Here is a 7,363-nt window from a genome sequence, read left to right on the forward strand (position 1 = left end):
TGCCTCCTGTCACTAGGGTCACTCATGGTCTGCCCCTAGAACAAGGGACAGTGAAGACAGACCCAGTGGGATGTTCTCTCCATCTAGACCAGCACGATGCCACACCACCTATCCACCCAGAGGCCCTGCCAGCAACCCCCCTCTGGACAACACCTATTGGACAAGGACCCCTTTCCAGCCTGGATAGGTAGATATTACCTGCATACCTCCTCCTCCAATTTGGAATCTCTCTCTCTTTCTGTCTCTCTCTCTCCTCCTGGACTTCAGTGGACTTCAGCCCCTGCACCAAGCCTATTTAACCCCTGCTGCCATTGTGTGTGTGAGTGCATGTGGGTGAGTGTGGGTGGGTGCAAGGGAGTCAATAAGACATTGTGTCATCATCTCCCCTGTTCAATAAAAACACTGTCATTTGCAACCCCGAGTTAGGTCATGTTTTATTGAATCCCAGTCCCTTCCTTATCTTAAATTCCAGCCTCATTCTCTGTCTCTCTCAGCTCCATCCCCCGCCCCCCGGCTAGTTTCCCAATCTCCTCCCAATTCCATCTCCCGTTTTCTGCCACTTCTCAGCCTCTCCTTGCTTTCATGCTGTCCCTGCTGCCTTTCAGCTTCTCATGCCATCTACTGCCTTTTCCCTGTGACTTTCTGCTGCCTTTTTCTGCTTTCCCACTGCCCTGCCACCTTTTAGTCCCTCCTGCCACTTTTCCTGTGATTTTCTGCTGTTTTCAGGCTTCCCCTGCACCTTCTGTATTTGTCCCCACCCCACTCCTGCAGCTTCTCAGCTCCTCTTAGCTGTGTTGCAGTTTTCTCCAGCTTCCAGCACCTACTGCCACTCCCTGAACCTTCTCTAGCTGCCCCGGAGCCATCCTCTAGCTCCCCACATCCAGAGCCCCTCTTTAACACCCAAACTTTCCCTTAGTCCCATTTTCCCCTCTCCCTACCTACCTTTTCAGCTCCCCCAAAGCTCTGGCTCCAGTCCCAGCCTCTGCTTCCCTGATCTGCAGCTTTTGGGTGTTCTCTTTTAATCAATTAAGATCAATTAATCTAAAGTTAACTCCAAGCCTCAGTTCTTCAGCCCAGGCTCCTGTAGTCTACCGGTTCTAATCCTGGTCCTGGTAACTTTAACTCCCTACACTTTTTTCTTACCTTAACCTTTCCCCAGGTATCCCAAGTACACCAAGCACATACATACATACATACATACACATCACAACTCCCAACTTAGGAACTCAGCTGTGTGTATGTGTAGGTGGGTGGCAAGTGTGTAAATTAATGAATACAGACATATATATACATATATAGCTATCATTGTGTGTGTGTGTGGTATATGAATTAGTAATCCACGTATGTGTATTGAATGTGCAGGTGTTGGTAACTGGTAACTGATTCTGTCTAAATTTGGTGTGTGTAACGTGTATGGGCTTAAACTGGTGATAGGTGTGCATGAACCTAGACTAGTTATTTTGAATGTGTGTGTATCTGAGTTGCTAGTGTGAGTGGCATGTGTGTATGTGTGTGTATATATATATGGCATTGTGTGCATGATATAGAAATTAGTTATCTGTGTCTAACTTCTGGGGTGTATAGTGTATGTGCTTGAATTGGTAATAGGTATGCATGTGCCTAGGCTGGTTTGAATGTTTATGTGCCTGAGCTGGTGGAATGTGTGCGTATGCATCTAATTGATTTGTGTGTTTGTATATGTGCAATTGTACACCACGCCCTCCTGTGTAACAGTGCAATATTGGGATCCTGAGCATTGGCCTGACCCCTCAGGGCAGCATGGCCATGGGGGTTCTTTATCTAAACCTCATTGAATGAGCATTCCACAGCCATTTTGAAACATTCAGGGGATCAATACATGTGACAGTGAGCTGTTTTAATTAGAGCAGCTGTCCTTAAACCACTCTAATTAAGATGTCCCCACCCCCAAACATATGTATAGATAGCCATGAACTCTAGAAGAGAGACCGGGAGTGGTTCACTGTAAAGTTGAAGGGTGTGAGATGAGAAGCAAAGATATGGGAAGAATTAGGGCTAGAACCAATTGGAGGAAATGGGTTATGATTATGAAAAAGACTCTTCTCCAGAACCTGGAATGGAATTCAGAATTCCTGAGTCCTGCCATTCCTCTGCTTTCAGCAGATGTTGACTGTGAAACCCACTACTAAAGTGTACCTCTCATTCTCCAAAATGCTATTCAGTATGGAGAATGACAATTTACTCCTGTTACAATTAGCCCAACTACTTCAAGGTATTTGCTATGGATCTCAAAATTCCAACCCAGATAATTCAATAGGATAGATGTCTATTTTTCAGTTTGTGATACACACACAAACACACACCCTACTACATTAAAAGAATGAGATTAAGGGTACAAAGCCAAGTATTAAAAAGTTTGGATATCCCAAAATAAAAGTGACCTGTGAAAGTTCATTTCCATCCTCTTGTGCACTGCACTGCAAACTTCAATTATATGCTTTTAAGCTTTTCTTCCCCTGGTACCCAACCTTATTTACTAGTGTCCTGTCCTCCATAATCATATTCTGACCACTCACTAGTTTTAAACTTGTAAAATGTCATTAACTGTAGTTGGTTCTTCATTTTTAATCCATATATTGTGAATACCTAGACCATATCAGTAAAATTATGAGAAGCCAGCAGATAGCTTTGTATCATTTGCCTAACAGTCAGTGGAAGACTGATAATATGTAAATAACAATATTTTTAAAGTATAGTAATTATCTTGTGTAAAAACAATTTAAACCTTTACGCTCCGTCTTCTGAATGTACCTAATTTTATGTATGTAATGAGCAGTTTCTTGAAATGGCTATACACATTTGCAATAAACATACATTAACCAACCTAGCACAGTGGTTTTTATTATAATAATGTGTTCATTATTATAACTATTCCAGTGAGAACCTGGTCAGAGTATCTGGCTTCTTTGCAAAGCCATAACTTTGAGTATATTTTGTGAATAGTGTCCAAATACCAATAAGAATGTTTGGAAGACTTTTCTCTTTATGGGTTACTTTATCCGTAGGGAAAACTTTCCAAATGTTGTAGAATCACTGAAAATTGTTTTAGATTCAAAAGTAAAATTTCAAGTAGCTACATGCCAAATCTATACTGTACAAGACACCAGAACATTTCCACTAAAGACCAAATCTAAGGCCATATTCCATTTGACTAATTCAGGTGGATTCCCACTGAAGAAGAGGAGTTGGTTAGGGCAGAGCTGGTTTACTGGCTCATTGCCCAAAGTACTTATCTAGTACACCAGTTTCTATAATGATGTGAAAATTACCTCCTTTTGTATCACCTCTTTCTTCTATCCTTGTGTGACAAGGGAGCAGCTCTTGAGTCCATGTCTCATGCCAGCCAATCCACCTGTCTATGGGGCAGTCTAACCAGTCTTTCCTGCCATGACTTTGCTGTTCCCATAAATTGGTGGTAAATGCAGGAGACTGCCAATTACATTGCCTGATGCCAGGGGCATTACCTGTGGCTTTGAACCTTCCCTACACCACAATCCATGCCACACAGATGGCATGCATAAGATACTCGCACCCCACACCACGACTGGTGCTCCAGGGTTTCACAGGGACTCTAATTCCCTCCCGCCCTGAGAGCAGCAGGTCATTGTGCTTGCTACAGGTCTTACTTTTGACCCACACACAGCCTTGTAATGGTGGAGGACTTACCAGAGTCAGGACTTGCCCCTCACACACTGGCTGAGCCCCTGCTTTTTCAGCCTCTGGTCCAACCTGCTCCCAGGGCCTCTCTCTGGCCCACACCTGGGGTTCCTACTATGCCCTCTCTAGGGCCTCTGCACTATGTCCTTCCCTGGGGTCCTCTTCTCATTCTCACAACTGACTCCTTCACCCAGGGGTTGACCTATGTGCTGCCCTTCAGGCTGTCCCACAGCCCTACTCAGCAAACCCCCTTGGGCTGCCCTTCAGACTGACCCTCAGCACTACTCAACCCTTTTCTGAGCCTTCACTACTACCCCTTCTCTAGGGTTACACATTTACCTCCTCCTTCAGGGCTCCAGGGTTTACCTCCCCTGTGGAGGCTCAGGTGGCTGCTAGGGCTGTGTGAAATGGCAGCATTCAATTTTGACCAGTGTTTCAATGTTTCAATGGAACAGCTTTTCATTTCAAATTTTGTTTCAATTTGAAACAGCTATTACTTTTTTTTCCTGAATAAACAGGGTCAAAATGGTGAAACTGTTTTGACATTTCGCCCATAGGATATAATGGGGAAGGACAAAACAACCTATAGCTTGTTTTCATTTCTGGCTTGATTTAGATTAAACTTCCAGGAATGGTACCCCCTTCTCAGGACATGAAGCCTGCCAGTCTTCAAGGAGATTAGTACAGGGAGTTCAGGGAAACTGCACACCAAAGTATTGAAAGCAAAACTCATGTCACGCGTATGTGTTAGGCCACAGTGGGGTCAATACTGTATTCATGCTAGCCCCTGATGAGCCCACAAAGCCTCTTGTGCTCGTGCTAGCTAGCTACTGTGTTATGCAATCAATCATGATTCACTCAGGGACCAGCTCAATACACAGTAGCTAGTTAATGAGCAAGGATTAACACCTACAAAACCACAGACTGAGAGGAAATAATTAATACAGAGCCAGAAACTGCTTCTGCCCCAAGACAGAGACAGTCAGTTGCACAAGCGCCCATGTCACGAGTTTTGCCTGTCAGCAGCTAGGGGTACAGGGGACCAGAACCCCTCTGCACCTATCTCCTTAACAGCTGGCAGGCAGGTTGTGTGGCCATAGCAGGGCCTAGCAGCCAGGCCTGCAGTAGTTTGCCCCCCGCCTCACCCCCGCTCCATGCCCCAAGACAGACACAGTTGCCCAAGCAACCATGACACACAAGTTTTGCCTGTCAGCAGCTAAAGGTGCAGGGCCCCAGAACCCAGAAGCCCCTGAACCTATATCCCCAACATCTGGCAGGCTTCATGGTCTCAGCAAGGGATAGCAGGCCTGCAGCTTTCACCCTGCTGCACCTTACACAGAGTGTCATCCATGACACAAGTTTTGCTTGTCCATAGCCTGAGGTACAGTTTCCCCCCAAACCCCTGCACCTATCTCCTTGAAACATGGCAAGCTTTGTGGCCCGAGTTTTGACCCTGCTGTGGCTTAACAAATACATGTGACATGAGTTTTGCTTTCACAAAATTGGGATGCAGTTTCCCCAAACCCCTGCACCTATCTCCTTGAAACTTGGCAAGCTTTGTTGGCTCAGAAGTGGCTAGCAAACCTGCAGTTTTGACCTCACTGTGGCTTAACACATGCATATGACACGAGTTTTACTTTCAAGATTTTGGAATGCAGTTTCCCCAAACACCCTGCATGTATCTCTTTGAAACATGGGAGTCTTCATGACCTCAGAAGGGGCTACGATTCCTGGAGGTTTCATCTAAATCAGGCTAGAAATGACAACATTATAGGGCGTTTTGTCCTTCTACATTATAGCCTATGGTCAAAAAGTCAAAAAAACATTGAAGCAGGAAAACATTTTGACTTGCCTCATTTTGTTTAAAGGCTTTCAACTATATCTATTCCATTTTGATTTTTCTGTTTTGCCCTTAAAACAGGTCAAAACAAAACTGGCAGCAAAATTTCACAAACCCCTAGTGGCCACAGCCATGTCTGGCCCATGCCTGGCCCCACCCAAGTCTTACACCCTCTTTGTGCTCAGGTTACTCTAGCCATGCCTGGCTTCCTTGTACCCACAGTGTTCTGGGGGCTAGGGGTTAAGGTGCCCCGACTTGCCTTTCACCAGGGTGGTAACTGGCCTGGCACTTCCTGGTGACTCCTGTGCCACCAGAAGCCCCACCAGGCCTCCTAACCATCCCCATCAGCTCTTCCCCTACCTCCTGGATGTTTAATTCTGCCTGGCTGCCAGCAGAAAACTGCTGTACTTATATAGGCAGCCAGTGTTTTAAAATGGCTGCCGCAATTACACACCTGCTGCCTGCTTGACTCAGACCTGGAAGTGCTCTGCCACACCTTGGTTTTGTAGAGTTGTGGAAAACAATATGTACTGAATATTATAATAAACCTCCATGGAACTGGAAGAAAAGTTAATTTTAAAAAGGGTGTTTGTTTTAATAATGTTTGTTAATCTTCTGCATTAGCATATTAATAATAATAATAACTCAGTTCCTTCTGTTGGGATTGCTCTATATAAATTTTAATTACATGTGAAGAGGAGAATCATAGAATCATAGAAGTAGGGTCGGAAGAGACCTTGTAGATCTTCAAGTCCGACCCCCTGCCCGAGCAGGAGAAAAACTGGGCTCAGATGACTCCAGCCAGGTAGGCATCAAGCCTCTTCTTAAACACCCCCAGGGTAGGAGCCAGCACCACTTCCCTTGAAAGTTGCTTCCAGATCCTAGCCACCCTAACTGCAAAGTAGTTCTTACGGATGTCTAATCTAAACCTACTCTCCAACAACTTGTGGCTCTTATTCCTTGTTATGCCAGGGGGCGCTAGGGAAAACAAGGTCTCTCCCAAACCCTCCTGGTCCCCCCTAGTGAGTTTATAGATGGTCACTAGGTCCCCCCTCAGCCTTCTCTTGTGAAGGCTGAACAGGTTCAGGTCCTGCAGTCTCTCATTGTAGGGTCTGCCCTGTTGTCCCCAGATAATGCGGGTAGCCCTCCTCTGGACCCTCTCAATGTTGTCCACATCCCTGCTGTAGCAAGGCGCACAGAACTGGACACAGTGCTCCAGCTGTGGCCTGACCATTGTCACATAGAGGCGGAGGATCACCTCCTTGGCCCTACTTGAGATAAACCTGTGGAAGCATGACAAGGTCCAGTTAGCCCTGCCAATCGTGACCTCGCATTGCCGGACCACGTTCATCTTGGAGTCCATAAAAACCCCTTTCTGCCTCCATGCTCTCAAGAAGGCAGTTTCCCATCTTATAAGTGTGCTGCTGGTTACTACTGCCCAAGTGCAGCACCCTGCACTTGTCAATATTGAAAAACATCCTCTTTTTGTTAGCCCACCCCTATAACCTGCCAAGGTCTTGCCACTGTCTTTCTCTCCCTACTAGCATGCTCACCTCACCCCAAATTTTGGTATCATCAGCAAATTTAAACAAATTGCTTTTCACTCCATTGTCCAAATCACTGATAAAGAAATTGAACAGCGTGGGCCCAAGGTCCGAGTCCTGGGGGACTCCGCTGCCCACTTCCCCCCAGGTCGAATATGACCCATTCACCACCACCCTTTGAGTATGACCCTTCAGCCAATCTGCAATCCATCTGACTGTGTAGGCATCAATGCCACAGTCACCTAGTTTTTTTTTAATGAGGATGGGGTGGGAGACAGCGTCA

This window comes from Crocodylus porosus, unplaced genomic scaffold (genome assembly GCF_001723895.1).
Source record: "Crocodylus porosus isolate Cpor-Errol unplaced genomic scaffold, CroPor_comp1, whole genome shotgun sequence".
NCBI lineage: Eukaryota > Metazoa > Chordata > Crocodylia > Crocodylidae > Crocodylus > Crocodylus porosus.